The sequence below is a fragment of the Chenopodium album genome, chromosome 4 (genome assembly GCF_948465745.1).
Source record: "Chenopodium album chromosome 4, dcCheAlbu1.1, whole genome shotgun sequence".
Taxonomy (NCBI): Eukaryota; Viridiplantae; Streptophyta; class Magnoliopsida; order Caryophyllales; family Amaranthaceae; genus Chenopodium; species Chenopodium album.
Genome location: NC_137837.1, coordinates 7,513,136 through 7,533,513, shown reverse-complemented (window position 1 = coordinate 7,533,513; position 20,378 = coordinate 7,513,136).

The following is a 20,378-nucleotide window of genomic DNA, read 5'->3' as shown; positions in this document are numbered from 1 at the left end:
CAAATATCAATCAAATCTGAATCAAATGACCACCTAATCAACAATTCTGCATTTCAACACCACAAATTCACACCACAAATCCACAATGAACAACATTACAAGATTTACAACAAGCAACAAGGCCAACAACCTGTCATTTTGTCAATTTCAAATTTTCAAGAGATCAAGACTATGAAATTATAATTTATAAATGACTGAAAATCTGAAATTATAATTAATTAAGTAATTAACACAAAAATGAACAACAAATCAACAATTCAGTTCAATTTAATCAATCAAATGACTAAAATTATACAAATTTACAATTAACAAAACAAATTAAAAGGTGTAAATTAGTAAATACCTTGCTGCTTCACTGCTTGCTGGCGCCTGCCTTCAAAGTTCAAATCCTTCAATCGGTGATTCGGTGGTCCGTGCTAGACAGACGGCTGCTCGCCGTGCTCGGTGGTGTTACTGGCGTAGATCTGAGATTCCGAGGGGTAAGGGCGCCGTCCAGTCGGGCAGTCGGCCGAGTCGGGCCTTAGGGATGAACGACGAACCATGATTCCACCGTTCCACGATCGAATGAACTGTTGTTTGAACGACGAAGGGGACGAACGGATGAACGTGAGAAGACTGAAGGTAGGCTGCTCCGGCGAAGTAGCGGCGAATGCGAGATTGCGTGAGAGGGATTTAGGGTTGTGAGGTTTCCGTTCTTTCTTTCACGCGTTTTGGGCCTTTGTGCTTTGTCGTTCAGCCGTTCTTTCTTTTTTTTTGTTTTTTCTTATACTTTTTTATTTTTTTTTTAATTTTTTTTTGGCACTGCTGAGTCACGTGACCCAGTGTGCACACGTGTAGGTCCGCCACTGGCCATATGGGTTAAGGTGCTAAAGGTATATTTTAAGTTTTTACTCCATCCGCTTTTGAAAGAGGGCTACGTTTGCCATTTTAAATTTTTAACCATTTTCTTTTAATGGTCACGTTTAATTATTTTCTTAATCAATGTAATATATAATATTTTATTTTATTTTACACATATTCCCTTATACATGCCCACTTTCAAAATAGCTACTCCCATTTAATAAAATAATTATCTTATCTCAATGCAACTATTCTTATTTACATACTTCCTCTGTCCTTTTTTTTACTTGATCTGTTTAATATATCATGTTGTCAATGCAAAAGTTTAGCTGTTAATAATTTTAATTCTCCAAAAGTAAAAATTATAAAACTTATACTATATTATAGAATACTCACTGTGACAATTCTAACAAGATCTCACATGAATATATTTTCATTGCAAATAATTTATAACAGACGGTCAAAAAAGACATAGTGAATAGCGTAAAAGTCAAAGTGTGTCAAGTAAAAAAGGACGATGGAAGTACATAATTACCCATTTTCAATGTCAATATTTTTATTTACAACCGTGAATTTATGGCTATATGATAATCATTGTTTTTCACCATTTTATATAGAAGTATTTTCCTTAAAATCGTGTAAATCTCCAAATGTAACTTTTTTCAGGATTAACGTAGACAAAAAAGTTCCAAAAAATGTTTTACTCCATAATAGATTTGGTGGAATACATGAATTAAAGAATTGTACTCCGTACTTATTTTAAGAGCATGGGAAATTGAAGAGGAGCATATTCTTTGACTCCACACCACACGCAACATTTGATATGTAATTATGGACCCAAAAACCCAATTGTCTTTAATTAAATAAAAATAAAAGTTCATTTTTTTTAGACCAAATAGAAGTTTAATCAATTTTTAAATAATCTCATTTTAGTACAAATCATGTGAATTAGCATGGCCTTAATTAGGCAATAAATAAAACATGACTATATAAACATATGATCAATATGTGAAATAACTCACTTTTTATCATTTTTTGGTGTTTCTCGGAGCTAGAGTTTATGTACATGCATGCACATGCTACATTGATATGAATGTAATTTGAACATAATAGTCCTTGTTAAAAAAAATCTTGATAGTCTTCAGGAATATGACCAAAAATTAAAGGTATATGTATATACATTATTAAATGTGTTCATGTATAGGTTTAATATGAATATTGATCCTTCCAACACTATTACCACTTAAAAATTTTCTTTTTAATCCTCTTCCCATTACCCATGGCAGTACAATTGTTCTCACTTTTTTTTTTTTTTTTTTGACAGAATTTCCCTTATTAGATACAAACCGAAATTTATCTCTATGGACTTTATCCCATTACCTACTTACTGCCTGTTCTGATTGACTAAACTGAGTTGAGGTGAACTGAACTGAACTGAACTTATTGGAGCTGAATTTGTTAGTCTAGATGAACTACTACAAGAGGGGGGGTGAATGGTAGTAGGTTCCAATCGCGGAACTTATGCGGAAATTAAAAACAAAACGTAAAGGAACTTAAAGCACACAACAAGTTTTACGAGGAAACCATCCAGTGCCCAACTGGAAGTAAAACCTCGGCCCTATTGGGACTTATAAACAAATTCCACTATAATAGGCAACTCTCCTAGTACAACCTATTACACAGACCTTTGCTTCGCAAGTTCCTCCTCGGACACTTGCTAATTGATAAGAACCTATCCTATCAGATCTAAGACACACTCAGGCACCTTTTTCGACCCAAGACACACTCAGGTTCCTTTCTCGACCTAAGACACACTCAGGTTCCTTTTTCTCACTGTGCAACCCAAGACACACTCGGGGTGACTGACTACCACTCGAATTTTAGAGAATTCAAACTCATCACAAACGTGAATTTAAGAGAATTCACAATCTCACCCCAAAATACAAAACACTCAAAACCATTTTTCCCATTACAAGATCTCATTGAATATCCCTAAATACATATCTATGAATAAAGAGATAAAACTAATATGTTGGACACTCGAGACCTGTCTGGAACTCACTGGACGTACTGTAACCAAAACCTGATAGGAACTTTGACCAGGAGGACTGACTTAGCTTCGTGGTGAAGGATAAAACCATTAAGCACGACCACTACACTTCGTCAGCCTCAACTTTGAATGAATGCATATGAGCATATTTATAGTACACTCGAATTATTCATTTCATCTTGAAAAAGATAGATTTTCTGAAAAGATAAGTTTAAAAGATATTTTCTAAAAATCAGTTTTCCGAAAATATATCTTTTTGTTAAGAATAAAAACTGTCAATAATAATAAGATAAACTTAGCATAAAATCAGATTTTATTCAAAACTTATATTTTTGTTTAAAATACTTTTTAAACAATCTTATCTTTTTCAAAAAGGGATTTATTAGAAGATAAATATCTTTATTCAGTAAAACCAAATCCCTAAAAGATATGCACGTATAAGGTAAATATATATATCATTAAAACCGACTTTTAACGACGTGCATACTTAAGTTCCTATTAGGTTCCTGAACTCTGACAGTCTCTGAGTTCCTGACAAGCCAGTTACTCTAATTTCATTGACTGTTTGGAGTTCACCTTGGTTCTATATAAACTTGTTCCATACCGACTTTTATGTCCAACATACTTACATGAATCCTAGAGCAATATACTTCTATTTCTCTGTCTTCATGTTGCTTCTCTGAAACTCTTGTTCTGGAATCCTGTAGTCTTGATATATTCTGGATCTTAGGGTTTGCCCCAGCATTACACCGGAACCAGGTCGTTACAACCCGTTTCGAAGTTCCTGTTAAGAAACTTCTGGAAGTTCCATTTATGGAACTCTTCTTCTAACTTTACTTGTATCCTCATGGATCTTCTAAAGTTCCTCTGTTTCAGTTCCTACTTCAGCCCTCAACGCTTACTGAACCTGCAAACATCACAACACTAGAAAATCCTTATTAAATGGAAGTTTGCTCAATTCTTAACATCATCATCAAAACCTCATAAGGGTCAACAAGTTGTCCCTTTTTGATGATGACGAACTGAGCAAACATCTGAGAATAACAAAGTAAAACAGAAGGTTAGTTTTTTATTTATAAAAACAATAAAGAAAACTAAACTAAATTAAAAGACTCCTACACATACATAACCTATATATGTATAGGATACTTACCTTATGAAGCTAACATATGCAAACACATGTTTACATAGTTACCTTCATGGTTCCTTAGCCATCATCATGCTTATCAACCATAACACTTATCGTTGTTCTTGTTCCTCTATTGCTTATCCTATATTGCTCAAGTTCCTTACATATATACCTGTCATTACTCAGGTTCCTTGTATCCTGTTCCAAGCATAACTTGCTCTTTCTATGCACAACTTAACATACACGTTAGATAGATAATCATCATTAGTTTATAATCATCAAAACCTAATTGCTCAACAGAATTGAATATTTTATGAGAGAAGAAAATACTCAACTGAACAGATTTTATTGGAACTGAACTAAACAGAACTTATTGGAACTGAACTGAAAATAAATAAGCTGAAGAGAACATGTCCTTAGTCACTTACGTACACCTCCACCATGCCTAATAACTACCTTGCCCCTTTCCCACGCACTATCTATTTTTTTTTTTAAGAAAAAACATATATTTTACCTTACGTAAACATAAAAATTTACTCCGCATATATTCACTTAAAATAGTCTCATTCTATCTTTTTTCACAAGTTATTAGGAACTTGAATAAAATTCTTCCTCAGTTTTTAAAATGTTACGGCTTAACTCCGTTTTAAATTCACATTATGATTTTAACTGGATTCTCTTACTAATGTATAGAAAGAAAATGTTATTGACCCTTTTTGGTAGTAAGCTTATTAAGGGTATATTAGCTTATTTGACTAACTTTAGCTGATTGACTAGTCAAACAAGCTAATACAAGTGTTTGGTAGTAAGCTTATTGAAAGAGCGAGCTTATTCCACTAAATAAGATCTTTTTGAAAAAGTTCATTTTAGAAGCTTTTTCAATTAGCTTATTCATTAATTATTGTGAAATGACACTTATAACCTCATTTAATTTAAAATCCTATCTAAACTACCTACCCCACAATTAGCTTATTGGTCATTTCACATACTCAATCACCTTTAAGCTATCAGCTATTTACCAAACACTTTATATAATCAGTTAATACAATAAGTTAGTCAAATCAGTTAATAAAATCAGCTAGTCAAAATCAACTAACTCAATCAGCTTCAGCTTTCAGCTTTCTCCCAAACAGGGCAACTGTATAATATGTTGTTAGATTATTCACAATATAGTTTCATAATATCAAATTTTGAAATTTTTTTACTATTGAATTTCTTCCTCATTCTTGTTGAGGATTATTGTAGCCCTAGAAAAAAGCATCACTATGACACTATTGCAAGTTATCCTATAATAAAGTAAAAAGCATATAGGTTGGGACAAATTTATCGTTAAAGTTGTTAAAAAAAAAAATTATTACTTCTTCCATTTTTTATTAGATGCATCACTTTTTATATTTGAAAGGTTTAATTTAGATGCATTACTTTCCTTTATGGTTAATAAATTCTCTTTATCACTGTCATATTAGGAGTACATGGGTTCACATACTTTTTCTTTCTATCTTTCAAAAATTGTCTAAAAGTTTGTAAATCTAACGGTCTGTTCTGATTTACTGAAATGAACAGAACTGAACCGAATTATTTATGAGAGAAGGAAATTAGGAATTGAATTGAACTGAAATTAAGTTGAAGAGAACAAGTCATAAATGATGCATATAATATAGATTTTTTTTTTTTTATTTTTTTATTTTTTTGGAGAGTCATAAATGATATTCAACCTCAAATCTCAAACAAACACTTTCAAAACCTTATTAACTAACTAACAAGTATATTAAGATATCATCTCGATTATTAAGACCTAGTAAAGAATGATTGCCCTCCAACTATTCTAATTGTCAACTCATCTTCTTCCTAAATTAAAGTCTCATTAGTAGACTACAGCCGAAATGGACTCCACCCATTTTGTAACAAACAAACCTTACACATATTAAGCATTTAAAAAATAATCTTAAAAAAAAAAAAAAAAGCATTTAAAAAATAAAAAATAAAATTGTAAATTCCATTTTGACTCATAAAGGTTATTATTATTTTTTTATTTTTTATTTTTTATTTTTTTAGGAAGGAAATTCAAAGGTATTTTATAAATAATAATATAAAAATTTATATTAGTACATCATAAATGCATGCATACCAACAAGAAAGGTTTTGTGCAAACTGCATGACAATTTTTTTTTTATTGATGAATTAATTACAAAAAAAAAAAAAAAAAAAAAAAAAAAAAAAAAAAAAAAAAAGCATACCTAAAGAATTATTTTATTATTAGAGATTGGATTAGGCTCTAACTCTATATGTTGACTTGGCCAAGTCCAACAAAAACTTGGCAGCATGACTATAGAAAAATATAATATTTGATGTTTTAACATCACTTTTCTACTTCCAATTGATATAGATTATATATGAACCTACATTATTTGTCAAAGCTATATTTATGACGTAGGTTTAGGCATAGTCTCATATTATATGTTTATGTATGTCATCAATCTCGTGATTATACATGTAAGTTCACTAAATTGTCCCATATTTATTAGAAAAAAAATGTATATATATATATTCAAGCTTCTAGACGACTATGACGAGTTAGCTTCTCCATTACTAATTGATATTTCAGACGAATTGAAAGTGATACTTTTTGAAGATTATAAAACCCATCTTAGAACTCTAATTAAATCTTTAAATTTAGCTCAAAGATTGGCTTTATTCTATCACGTCTAATTATATATTCTATCTTAAAACTCAAGGTCTTATATAATTAGTCCAAATTAACTCCATCGTTATATAATTAGTCTTATATATTGTAGTGATAAAGGTTAATAAGTTGAAGTGAACGTTTACTTTTCTTAAATTCCATAATATAGACAAAGATACGGATTTATCCCGAAAGTGCATGAATGACATGATCTATTGGTGCACGAAGACATGGGAAAGATATGATAAGTAGAAGTAAAGTCAAAGTCTAACTAATTGTGATGGCTTAGCTCTTTTTTTTTTCAAGTGGATTATTGCTTTGTGGTAAAAGATGTTGTCTAATGATGTTATATAATACTCTTTTGCATTTTGAAGCATCGCATCTACTTTTTAATGAAAAGTTAGTAAGTTACTTGAGATGCAAATATTGGTCTACATCAATAAATGTCCCATTTGGTAGCGAAGAAGTGCGAATAATAATTTCATGGTGTTCAGGAAAAGTTGTCATATTTTATAAAATAGTACAACAATGGTTTGTGATATGTTATACTCTTGGTACATCATTGTTACGTAGTATATCAATTTTATGACCGAGAAATGAAAATATACGATTGATCAAGCTTTAAACCTTTGAGTAAATTTGAAGTGTACGATTAATTGTACGCAGTTGAGATAATATGTACTCATATATCACATTCAAACAAGTCTGATGTATAACAAATTGACCATTGATAGAGTCATCTTGTAAAGTGCGGAAAATTATAGAGGTTTATAAAAAAAAATTATAAAATAAATAAAAACCTCATTAAAGTGATTTTTCTTGATTAAAAAAAATCACTTAAAGACACTTTATTTGAAATTGTTTATGGACCTAAATCCTTAATTCACTACTCCGTAGTCCGTATTAAGTTTAGTTATTGCATGATCAGCTGATCATTGCTCTCAGTGCTCTGACCAAAAGAGTGGGCTAGCTCCATATTTAGTCATGGAGGCCCATTGGGCTTGTTTTTACTCGAATTTTTAAAATAAAGCCCAATAAAGTGGAGTTACAATTTCATTTTCAAGGAACCTTTTTTTTTTTCAAGGATAGAGACAATTTTGGATTTTTGGTTGCTCAACTGAACAACACAACTATCCAGTAGATTTATTCAAATTATCTGGCGTTGACTTATAAGTATGTTGTATTACTTGTATCTATATCCTTCTCATCATTTACCGATTGTTTTTAAGCAATTGTGATTTGTGATATCCAAAAACAAACTATTACTGCTGAAACCACAATTTTATTTTGGATTATTCTACAAATAAAGTAGTCTACTTTTACAATCCTGTTTCAAAAAATTAATTGTTCATGTTACCCGAGCTGTCAAAAGTTGACCCGATCTGAAATACCGACTCAAACCCGATTATTATCCGACCCATCTGAATCCGAAAAAATGGTACCCAAAGCCGACCTGTAACCAACCCTAGACCCGAGTTGACCCGAGTATGTGAGACCCGAACCCGAACATAAACTGACCTGGAGATGACCCGACCCGAATGTAACCCGTAAATTATTGACCTGAACTGAAATTCACCCAAACCTGTTTTAACCCGTCAAAACCCGAATTTAACCCGACTTGTTACTAACCTGATCGGAATTCAACCTGACCCATTCCTAACCCGACCCAAATTTAACCCAACCTGTTACAAACCTGACCCGAAATCAACCCGACTTGTTATTGACCTGACCCAAATTCAACCCGACTTGTTATTGACCCGACCTGAATTTTACCAGACCTATTACTAACCCGACCCAAAAATTCAACCCGATCTGTTACTAACTTGACTCGAAATCAACATGACTTGTTATTAACCCGACCTAAATTCAACCCAAATTGTTCCTGACCCGATTTCAAATCACTTTAAATGCAATTTACACAACCTTATTATTGTTGATCAAAGCATTTTGTCTAAGGAGACCAAGTCGGTCCAGGCCAGCAAAAGAAAGAAGCATCATCCTCAAATTTAAGAGTTAAATATAGTATATATTTGATGTATGGTCAAAGGAGATAATTATCTTCCTAAATTATAAACTATAGTTCCCTAATATATTGCCATATATATTATAGTCAAAGGAAATAATTAGCTTGATAAAAATACTAATTATCTATTTATAGTTAGTTGAACCTAAATATTAGAGCTGTTCATGGACGGGTCAACCCGCTAAACCCGCCCAACCCGGCCCGCAAAATTAGCGGGCTTGGACAACCATTTTGAAAAAAATTGTTAATTTGGTCGGGCTAGGCCCGACCCGTTAATATAAATGGGCGGACACGGACAAGACAATATGTACCGTGGGCTAGCCCGCCCGGCCCGTTTATTTAAAAAAGTAATAGTTTAATGATTGTTTAGTTAGTTGATTATGTATGTAGTATATTTTAGAAAATAAATACAAAGAGACTATATTGGACTCTAACCTATTATTAGCTACAATGATTTATTTCAATTTTATATTTAATCATTATACTTGTATTAAATAAGTTCATTCTTTCCTTTTTTTCACTAACATATGTCACAAGTTAAATATATTTTTTTCTAGTATCATTAGTGATCAAGAAATTTTTAAGATAACTAAATCGAAATAATATTAACATATGTAAATGATAAAAAAAAAATAATTAGTGTTAAATATATGTAAAACAAATATTTTAGGCCCGAGAGCCCGTGGGCAAGCCCGGCCCGTTAATAGAGCGGGCTTGGACAATTTATCAAGCCCGTATAAAAGGGCTCGGGTTAGCTACAATTAGCCCGTTGGACAAAAAATGAAGTATAGGCCCGACCCGTTTCCCGTCCAAGCCCGCAAACGATCACCTCTACTAAATATGACCTAACTTGGAAATGACTCAACCTGATTGTAACCTGCAAATTATTGACTTGAACATAACCCGACTTGACTCTGAGAATGACCCAACCTGATTATAACCCGCAAATTATTGACTTGAACCGAACCCGAGAATGACCCGACTTGAAAATGACCTGACCTGATTATAACCCGCAAATTATTGACTTGAACCGAACCCGACTCAACCCGAGAATGACCCGACCTAATTCTAACCCGCAAACTATTGACTTGAACCGAACCCAACTCGAACCCGAGAATTGACCTAGCCCGTAAAAAGCCGAATTAAACCCGACCTATTGTTCACCCGACCTAAACGACATTATATGACAACATATAATGATCATATATGGTTCAACCCTACCACGAACATTTATGGCCAATTTACCGATTTACAGCTTGCATCGATTTCATTAATTCAAGCCTACCACGAACATTTATGACAACATATAATGATCATATATGGTTCCGAATGGCATTATATGGCCCCGAGATGTATCTCCTTAAATCTCAAGCTAAGCCTTTTCGACACTGGCCCCGAAACCTCCAAAAGTTCTCAAAAGGTAGATAATAGCCTTCAATTTTTGAATTTTTTTGACTTTTTTTCACCCGAAAATAAAAATTGCCTAAATGTTTACCATGTTCCCTAATACCCTCCAGTAATCCAATTGGGTGGCTGGAACCATCAAATTTGCCTTTAAACGACCAATTTACCGGTTTACAACTTGCACCGATTTCATTAACTCAAGCTTACCACGAACATTTATGACAACATATAATGATCATATATGGATCCAAACAGCATTATATGACCCGAGATGTATCCCGTAGAATCTCAATGCTTTTCGACACCGGGTCCCGAAACATTCGAAATTTCTCAAAAAACGTGGATATTAGCCTTCAATTTTGGAATTTTTTGACTTTTTTCGCTCGGATATAAAAATTGTCAAAATGCTTACCATGATCCCAAATACCCTCCGGCAGTCCAATTGGGTGGGTAAAACCATCCAATTTACCTTTAAACGACCAATTTACCGATTCATAACTTACACACCGATTTCATTAATTCAAGCCTACTACAAACATTTATGACAACAAATAATGATCATATATGGTTCCAAACGACATTATATGACCCCAAGATGTATTCCCTAAAATTTCAAGACTTTTCGACACCGGACCCTAAAGACTCCAAAAATTCTCAAAAAGCGCGGATATAGCCTTTAATTTTTGAATTTTTTTTACTTTTTTTTCGCCCGGAAATAAAAATTGCCGAAATGTTTACCATGGTCTCTAATACCCTCCGGGAGTCCAATTGGGTGGGTGGAACCATCCAATTTGCCTTTAAACGACCAATTTACCGGTTTACAACTTACGCCGATTTCATTAACTCAAGCCTACCACGAACATTTATGACAACATATAATGATTATTTATGGTTCCAAACGGCATTATATGACCCTGAAATGTATCCCCTAAAATCTCATTTCTTTTTGACACCAGTTCTGAAACCTTCGAAATTCCTCAAAAAGCATGGATATAAGCCTTCAATTTTGGAATTTTTTTACTTTTTTTCGCCCAGAAATAAAAATTGCCGAAATGTTTACCATGATCTCTAATACCCTATGGGTGACCAATTGGATGGGTGGAACCATCTTATTTGCCTTTAAACGACCAATTTACCGGTTTACAAATTAAATTAAACCAATTTAATTAACTCAAGCCTACTACAAACATTTATGACAACATATAATTATCATATATGGTACCAAACGACATTATATGACTTCGAGATGTATCCCATAAAATCTCAAAACTTTTCGATACCGGGCGTCAAAACATCCCAAATTTCTCAAAAAGTGTGGATTTCAATTTTGGAATTTTTTTATTTTTTTCGCCCGAAAATAAAAATTGCCGAAATGTTTACCATGATCCCTAATACCCGCCAGGAGTCCAATTGGGTGGGTGGAACCATCCAATTTGCCTTTAAACGACCAATTTACCGGTTTACAACTTACACCAATTTCATTTACTCAAGCCTACCACGAACATTTATAACAACAAAAAATGATCATATATGGTTCCAAACAGCATTATATGACCCCGAGATATATCCCCTAGAATTTCAAGACTTTTTTATACCGGTCCCCAAAACCTCCAAAATTTCTCAAAAAGTGTGGATATTAGCCTTTCATTTTGGATTTTTTTGACTTTTTTTGCCCGGAAATATAAATTGCCGAAATTTTTACCATGGTCCCTGATACCCTATGAGAGTCCAATTGATTGGGTGAAACCATCCAATTTGCCTTTAAACGGCGAATTTACAGATTTAAACCTTAAACCGATTTCATTAATTCAAGTCTACCACAAACATTTTTGACAATATATAATGATCATATATGGTTCCAAACGGTATTAAATGACCCCGAGATTTATCACCTAGAATTTCAAGACTTTTCGACACCGGGCCCCGAAACCTCCAAAATTTCTCAAAACGCGTGGATATTAGCCTTTAATTTTGAAAGTTTTGACTTTTTTTTTTCACCAGGAAATAAAAAAATTGTCCAAATGTTTACCATGGTCCCTAATACCGTCCAATTTGCCTTTAAACGACCAATTTACCGGTTTACAACTTGCACCGATTTCATTAACTCAAGTCTACCACGAACATTTATGACAACAAATAATGACCATATACGGTTCCAAACAACATTATATGACCCCGATATGTATCCCCTAAAATTTCAAGCCTTTTCGACACCGGGGCCCGAAACCTCCAAAATTTCATAAAAAGCGTAGATGATATTAGTCTTTAATTTTTGAATTTTTTGAATTTTTTTCTCCTGGAATTAAAAACTGTCGAAATGTTTACCATGGTCCCTAATACCCTCCGGGAGTCCAATTGGGTTGGTGGAACCATCCAATTTGTCTTTAAACGACCAATTTAATTACTGGTTTACAACTTGCACAGATTTCATTAACTCAAGTCATACTACGAACATTTATGACAACATATAATGATCATTTATGGTTCCTATATGACCCCAAGATGTATCCCCTAAAATATTAATACTTTTCTACACCGGGCCCCGAAACCTCCAAAATTTCTCAAAAAGCGTGGATATTAGCTTTCAATTTTGAAATTTTTTGATTTTTTTCGCCCGGAAATAAAAATTTCCGAAATGTTTACCATGGTACCTAATACCTTCCGGGAGTCCAACTGGGTGGGTGAAACCATCCAATTTGCCTTTAAACGACCAATTTATCGGTTTACAACTTGCGTCGATTTCATTAATTCAAGCATACCACGAACATTTATGACAACAAATAATGATTATATATGGTCCCAAACGACATTATATGACCTCGAGATGTATCCCATTGATAGGCCGTCGTCGAGCCTACCAAAGATAAAGTCCTATCTTGGTCTCACTAGCTAATAGCAAGGGTAAGAAAGGGTCGAACCCGAGAGAGGCGTTGAATCAACCACCGAAATACTACCGCATAAACAAGCTAAATGAAGTCGAAATTGGTTTGGTTTTATGTAACAAGTGCTAGTTCAAGTCAACTAAAGCTAGGGGGAGATTAACAATATTTAGAGAGTTCTAGGGCTTGGGATATACCACTCAATTTCGTCACAAATCACAATTAGCAAGTAGAAAACAATGGTAATTAAAGGGGATAATATAGGGGAAGTCATCTAAAGCACCCAACTACTCTCTCAAGCTAGAGGGATTACTCGAATTATGAATACAACCTACTCTCGTGGTTACAAAGCATAAAACAAGTATTAAAGCATAATCACGATGACAAAAACATTCCCTTGACTGGAAATTCCTATTCTCATGGTATTTCAAGTCAATTAAGCATAAGGGAGCTAACTCAAGTTCATCTCTCGATCCTTCGTTGAGAAAGCTTAGATAATAGTTCTAGCAATGGACATATACAAGAACTAAGCAATTAAACCACTTAAGCTCAACTAATTAATACCCAACAATTACCAAATTAACACATGCATCAAGTAATTAGTGACTACATTGAGGGTTTTACCCAAACCCTAGAAAATTAGACTACTCACAATCCATGGAGATTAAAGCAATTAAGGATTTCAAGTAACTCATGAACAAGAATTAACTAAAGATTAAGCTAAATAACAATCTAAGCATACAAGAATTAAGCAAGATAATTAACAATCAAAGCAATTAAAATGGAAGAGAAGAGTGAGAAAATGTTACTAGAAGCTTCAACTTGAATATCAATGGTGGAACTTGTCTTCTACAATGATTGAGAATGAAATTTCCAAGCTAATAATTATAATCTAACTAATGATTTGAGAATATTTGTGTTTCTACAATTGCAAACTAAGAGGAAGCACTAAAAACTTAGATGCCGTACAAATGAGCTGCCAAGGTTATTTATAAAGACCCCCAAATAAAAAGGACGGAGAAAACAAGAGTCGGGCACGGCTACAGGTCAGCACGGACGTGCTGAGGTTGGCGCGAACGTGCAGCTATACCTGCACGGACGTGCTGAGATTGGCACGGGCGTGCACCTGGGAGGCAGAAGGTACTGTTTTAGTCAGGGCATCCCGCACGGATGTGCTGATATTGGCACGGGCGTGCACCTGGGAGGCAGAAGGATCAGTTTTGGCTGAGCAACCTGCACGGACGTGCAGGATCAGGCACGGACGTGCTGAATATCCTGCACGGACGTGCAGGCCTTGAAAGCAGTAGGCAGTAGCTTCTGGTCGTGCTGGAACACTTCTGCACGGACGTGCCATACATTGCACGTCCGTGCAGACTCTCTAAGGCCTCTATCTTCACTTTTCTTCGGTTTTGCTCCATTGTTTCGGCTTCTAACCTCGGTTTATCATCCAAATGCCTCAAATGGTCGTCTTTGAACCTAAAAACCCGACAAAAACACTAACAACCCGTGAAGCAAGGGATACACAAAAGTTGAACAAAAATAGAGTAAAAGTGAACCAAAATGCCAATATACCAAGTAAACAAGGTTCGAAATCACTCTAAAATCGTATCAAATAACAAGTTATCAAATCCCCCCAAGCTAAGCTTTTGCTAGTCCTCGAGCAAAACAAACATGTCCAATCAAGAAGGAAGATTACTTGCTAATGATCAAACCAAGAAAAGATACTTAAAGAGAAAACACAAACACAAATCCGCATGGCAAGAACCATAAACACTTTTAGCACAAGTGAAAAGCAATTTGAACCCCTAAGTCGCCTAAGAGGACGAGTTTTTATCTCGTGAGGGTTTCCCTTGAGCTTAACCCACAACTCACACAAACCATGCCAAAATTGTCATAACACATCATCATCATCATGGTGATCAATTCACACCAAAACCAATGTTTTTATTGCCCAAGTCAACTCATCGGGATATAAATCACAAGCAAGACAAGTGAGCGACTTTCAAGAATTACCGATCATACAAATGTGCACATGAGTTGGGGGTAGAGAGGAGAATTAAGCAAGGTTGCACTAGGATACTTCCTTATACCTTTTACTAGTTCATTAGAGCACGTCTAGATATTCCAAAGTTGCAAAAAGCCCTCCTTCGGTTATAAAATCTCAAAATGCAAGTCCACATCCCAAAATGCACTCCCAATCCCCTTTAACTACACTCTAACTCGGAAATTTACACAAGAAACATCAAAATAGACAATGTGTGGGAGGCATCCACAATTTGACCTCTAGAGAAGAAAAAGTGAAAACTTTGAGAAATTTGGAGGAGTTTTTTATCTCCTTTTCTTTTTCTATTTTTTTTTTTAACATTCATTGCCCTCGCCTCTTTTAACTGTGAGCGGCTCTTTCTTTTATTCGATACATGTGGCTTATTATGCCACTTATTACACAAGATACAAATAGAACCAATTTCCTAATAGAGTTTCATTTAGGGGGAGGAGGGGAGGAACATCAAGGGCACAAGGGACCGCAATTCGATTCAAACATATCCTACTTTGGGAAAATTTGACAATATCCTATACTAGACGTGCAATTGAGCATTCATCGGTTTTCATTTCATATACTCTAATGCAATCAAGAATAATAAGCCTCTAAATGACCCCAACTCTTGCACACACCCTTCTAAAAGAACTTTTACTCATCACTTAAGAGTCAATCAAGCAAATCATATAAGCATCGTCATTTGAGTCTCATCCAAGGGCTTTTTTTTTTTTTTTACTAGAGGTTACTAGAAAGCAAGAATAGATAAAAAAAAAAAGTTAAGAAAACTAAGCTAATCATAAAAAAAATTTTGAAGCACAACTATACATCTAAATAAATAAAGAGAGAAGAGAAGAGAAGTATTCACATATTAAGAGATTTGGATTTAGGGTGTTGGATTTCAAAGGGAGCAAATTTGGATGTTTAGGGGTTTGGATGCTAGGGGAAGGAACAAACAACATGCAAGGTTTATACCAACAAGGACATACAAGAACCAACATATGAACCAAAGAGAAAGACTCCCCCCAAGCTATCATAAACATTGTCCCCAATGTTAAAACAATTAAAATACAAGAAGGGGAAGAAAGAGAACTAACTCATTGGCTCGAGCCTCCTTGGGAGCTTGAGCCCCCGGGGTACCAATGTCGGTAGACGTTCCGGAATTCACCCAATTCCGATCGAAGATCCTCAAAGCTTGTCCTCATATTGTCGTAGGAGGACCTCATGTCTTCGTGAGACTTTCTCATAGTCTCGAACTCGGTGGACATGCGGTTGAACCCGACATTCATCATCTGCATTTGTTGCTCAAAGGAAAGGGGTGGGTTGCCCTCACCCATGCCTTGACCTTGGTACCCTTCTTGGTACCCTTGCTGGTGCTCATATTGTTGTTGTTGTTGGAATTGTTGCTGGAAATGTTGTTGATGCGGTTGTTGTTGTTGTGGTTGTTCTTGCTCTTCTTCATCATCACCGGGAATCCAAGGGTGGTCCCTTTCAAAGACCCAGTTGCTCTCGTCGTAGATGTAGGTCCGCTCTGGATCGGGGAGGTAGGCATAGGGGCGGCCACTCACGTGCCACAAGTAAGGATGTGGCCCTTCCACATCCGCAACCCATCTCATGGTCCTAAGCGACTGCATGTCTAGCTGCATCGGCCCTGGGCAAACCCGCTCATCTGCAAAATCAAGGTTAAGAGCAGAAGCAATAATAGTGATCATGCCACCTATGGTGATGTTGCCGGACCCAGTGGCAACATCCTCTAGGTGATCGACAAACCAAGCCCCTACATCTAGGGCCGTACTACCCTCGCTCAAGTGCCATAGGAAGTGAAGCTCCCTAGTGGACACTACACCCGAACTATCACCTCTAGCGAACGTCGTGTTCGCTATGGTGCGCTGTGACATCCTAAAGGCGGGGTGGATTATGGCCGTAGCTTTATCAGTCCTAGGGTTGTAGTCGAAAAGGCTGGTGATCTTCCTCCAAAACTCACCCGCACAATAGTTACCGGGGGGGGGGGCTATCCTTTGGTCCTATGGTGCCGTTAATTGTCCACCCAAAAGCTTGGTTCACCCTCTTTATATTCAAGTTGTGTTGGGTGTTCATGAGTTGGAAGGTAAGGCGGCGGGGGGATCTATTGTTGTCTCGTTGCACTTGAAGGGTGGAGAGGAATTCAAGTGTCAACCTTTTGTAGGTCGGGGCGCTTAAATCTAGCCAATTTCCTAAGCCACAGCCCTCGAAAAGCATCCTAACATCGTCCCCTACCCCTAAAGCCTCGGCAACACTCTCGTCATAGAACTTTGTAGGTCGAACTCTCCTCCTACTTATTCTTATATAGTTATTCAAGAATGTTGGGTCATTGAACACGATTCCCATGGTGTCCACTTGCGGTGGATCAACGGGAGGAGGAGGAGAGGGGTTGCGGTACCTAGCATCCGTGTTTCTAGGTCGATTTCTTCTAGACATGGTCGGTCTTAATGCAATGCAATCAAACAAACCAAGACAAAATAATCACCTCGCAACCACACAAAGAGACTAAGTCCACAAGTCGACCAACCAAAGCTCAAACAAGGCCAATGAACACAACACAATCAAGTCAAGTTCTAAGTCTCCCACCTAAAACAAGCAAATCACCAACCAACAAAGACCACTTCAATGATGCATCTACAACAATTTTACATCGATTTCATGCAACATTATCAAACAAACCAACACAACAATCCACCTAAACAAGCATGTTCTTCCTTCATGAAAATCAATTTTTCAACCTCACTTACAAAAAAAAATCCAATTCTCAAAACACACCAAAATTCATTCAAACTCAATAATGCTTTTCAATTATCAACTATCAATCACTCACAACCAATTCAAACAAACTTTCTCAAGCAATTTCATGCAAAAATTCAAGAAATTAAACATGAAATTAGTGAAAGGGAGGAATGATTATACCGAGCTTATCGTGGGTATAAAACCCGCAAATGAACCTTTTTTACCTTCCTTTTGATTACTTGAACTTACTCCTTCAACCAATTGTCTTGAACTTTAACTCCAAAGAAAACCCCCAAATTGATTTTTCAAGGTTAGGGTTTGAGTATTTTGGGTGATTTTTGGGGTTGAATGTGAGAAAAGGAGTAGTAGATTGTGAAAATGTTGGAATGGAGTGAAGATTTTGGAGAAAATTGTTGAATTTGGGAGAGAATTTGGGTGAGAATGGAGGATTGAGTGGGTTTTGAAAGAGGAAGTAAGAGTTTTAGAGAGAGGATGAGTGAGAATCGTGAGATAGAGAGTGAAGGAGTAAATTTTTTTTTTTAGAGTTAAAACCGTGCTGCTGCCAGCCTTTTTCAGGGCTGCACGGACGTGCAACAATTGGCACGGACGTGCAGCCTCAGACATAAGCTTGAATAAGACACTGACTTGTTTGGCACGGACGTGCAGAATTCGGCACGGACGTGCTAAAGTGCACGGACGTGCAGCCTCCGACAGAAACTTAGATAACATACTGACTTGTTCAGCACGGACGTGCAGGACTTGGCATGGACGTGCTTATCCACCTTGCACGGACGTGCTTAATTTGGCACGTCCGTGCCAATCTGGAGAAATTTAATTCAAAGTTTCTGATTGCTTCTGACTGCCTCTGCACGGACGTTCGATACTCTGCACGTCCGTGCAGACCTGATGCTGCACGATCCTCCTTTTTTTTTTTTTTTTGAATAATAGTAATAGTAAGGCATAATAATAATAAAATTATTATTATTATTATTATTATTATTATTATTATTATTATTTTTATTATTATTATTATTATTATTATTATTATTATTATTATTATTATTATTATTATTATTATTATTATTATTATTATTTACTACTTCACTTCCACAAAAACCTTTTCTTACTTTTCTTTTCATCAACACCTACAAAAGACATTTGAGAGAAAAGTTAGTAATAGTAAGAGTGATGGAAATTAAATAATAGTTTGTGAGAGAGAGAGAGAGTTGAGAAACTCGGGTTGCCTCCCGGAAGCGCTCTTTTAACGTCACTAGCTTGACGACATTGCGAGATCAATGAGAGTAAGGAACATCAAACTCATCAAGGTGAACAACCTTGGCTTCCTCATGCACAAAACCGTCAAAGTATGCCTTAAGCCTTTGGCCATTCACCTTGAACGGTTCACCATTGTTATTTGAGATTTCTATCGCTCCATATGGAAACACCTTCTTAACGGTGAAAGGTCCACTCCATCTTGACTTAAGCTTACCCGGAAACAACTTCAACCGGGAATTGAAAAGTAGGACCTTATCACCTTCCTTAAACTCCCTTTTGCTAATATGCTTGTCATGCCAAGCCTTGGTCTTTTCTTTGTAAATCCTTGCACTCTCATATGCATCCATTCTTAATTCTTCCAAGGCTTGGAGGTCAAGCAACCTCTTCTCACCGGCGCTTTGAAGGTCGAAATTCAATGTTTTGACAGCCCAATGACCCCGATGCTCAAGTTCTACCGGCAAGTGGCATGACTTCCCATAAACAAGCTTGTATGGTGTGGTGCTAATAGGAGTTTTGAACGCGGTGCGATAGGCCCATAGAGCATCATCAAGCTTCGTAGACCAATCTTTTCTAGACCTATCCACCGTTTTCTCAAGGATCATTTTTACCTCCCGGTTTGAAATTTCAGCTTGACCACTTGTTTGGGGGTGGTAAGCTAATGACACCTTGTGCCTCACACCATATTTCTCAAGGAGAGATTGAAAGGATCGCTTTGCAAAGTGTGAACCTCCATCACTAATCACAGCCCGGGGCACTCCAAACCTTGGGAAAATTACTCTTTTGAAGAGCTTGACCACAACCTTAGCATCATTAGTAGGAGATGCAACCGCTTCCACCCACTTTGATACGTAATCGATGGCCACTAGAATGAACTTGTTCACAAAAGAGCTCGGGAAAGGCCCCATAAAATCGATGCCCCATACATCAAAAATTTCAAGTTCAAGGATGTTGTTCAAAGGCATTTCATTTCTTTTTGAAATATTACCGGTTCTTTGACACCGGTCACAAGCTTTCACCACGCCCCACACATCTTTGAACATTGTTGGCCAAAAGAAACCGCATTGCAATATTTTCGCCAAGGTCTTGTTGGCACTCATATGTCCTCCACAAGGTGAGGAGTGACACATTGTGATAACATCTTCAATTTCATTATCCGGGACACACCTTCTAAAAAGGCCATCAACACCTTGTTTGAAGAGCAAGGGGTCGTCCCAAAAGTATTGGCGAATATCATGAAGAAACTTCCTTTTTTGTTGATAGGAGAGGTCGGGAGGGAGAATAGAGCAAGACAAGTAGTTTG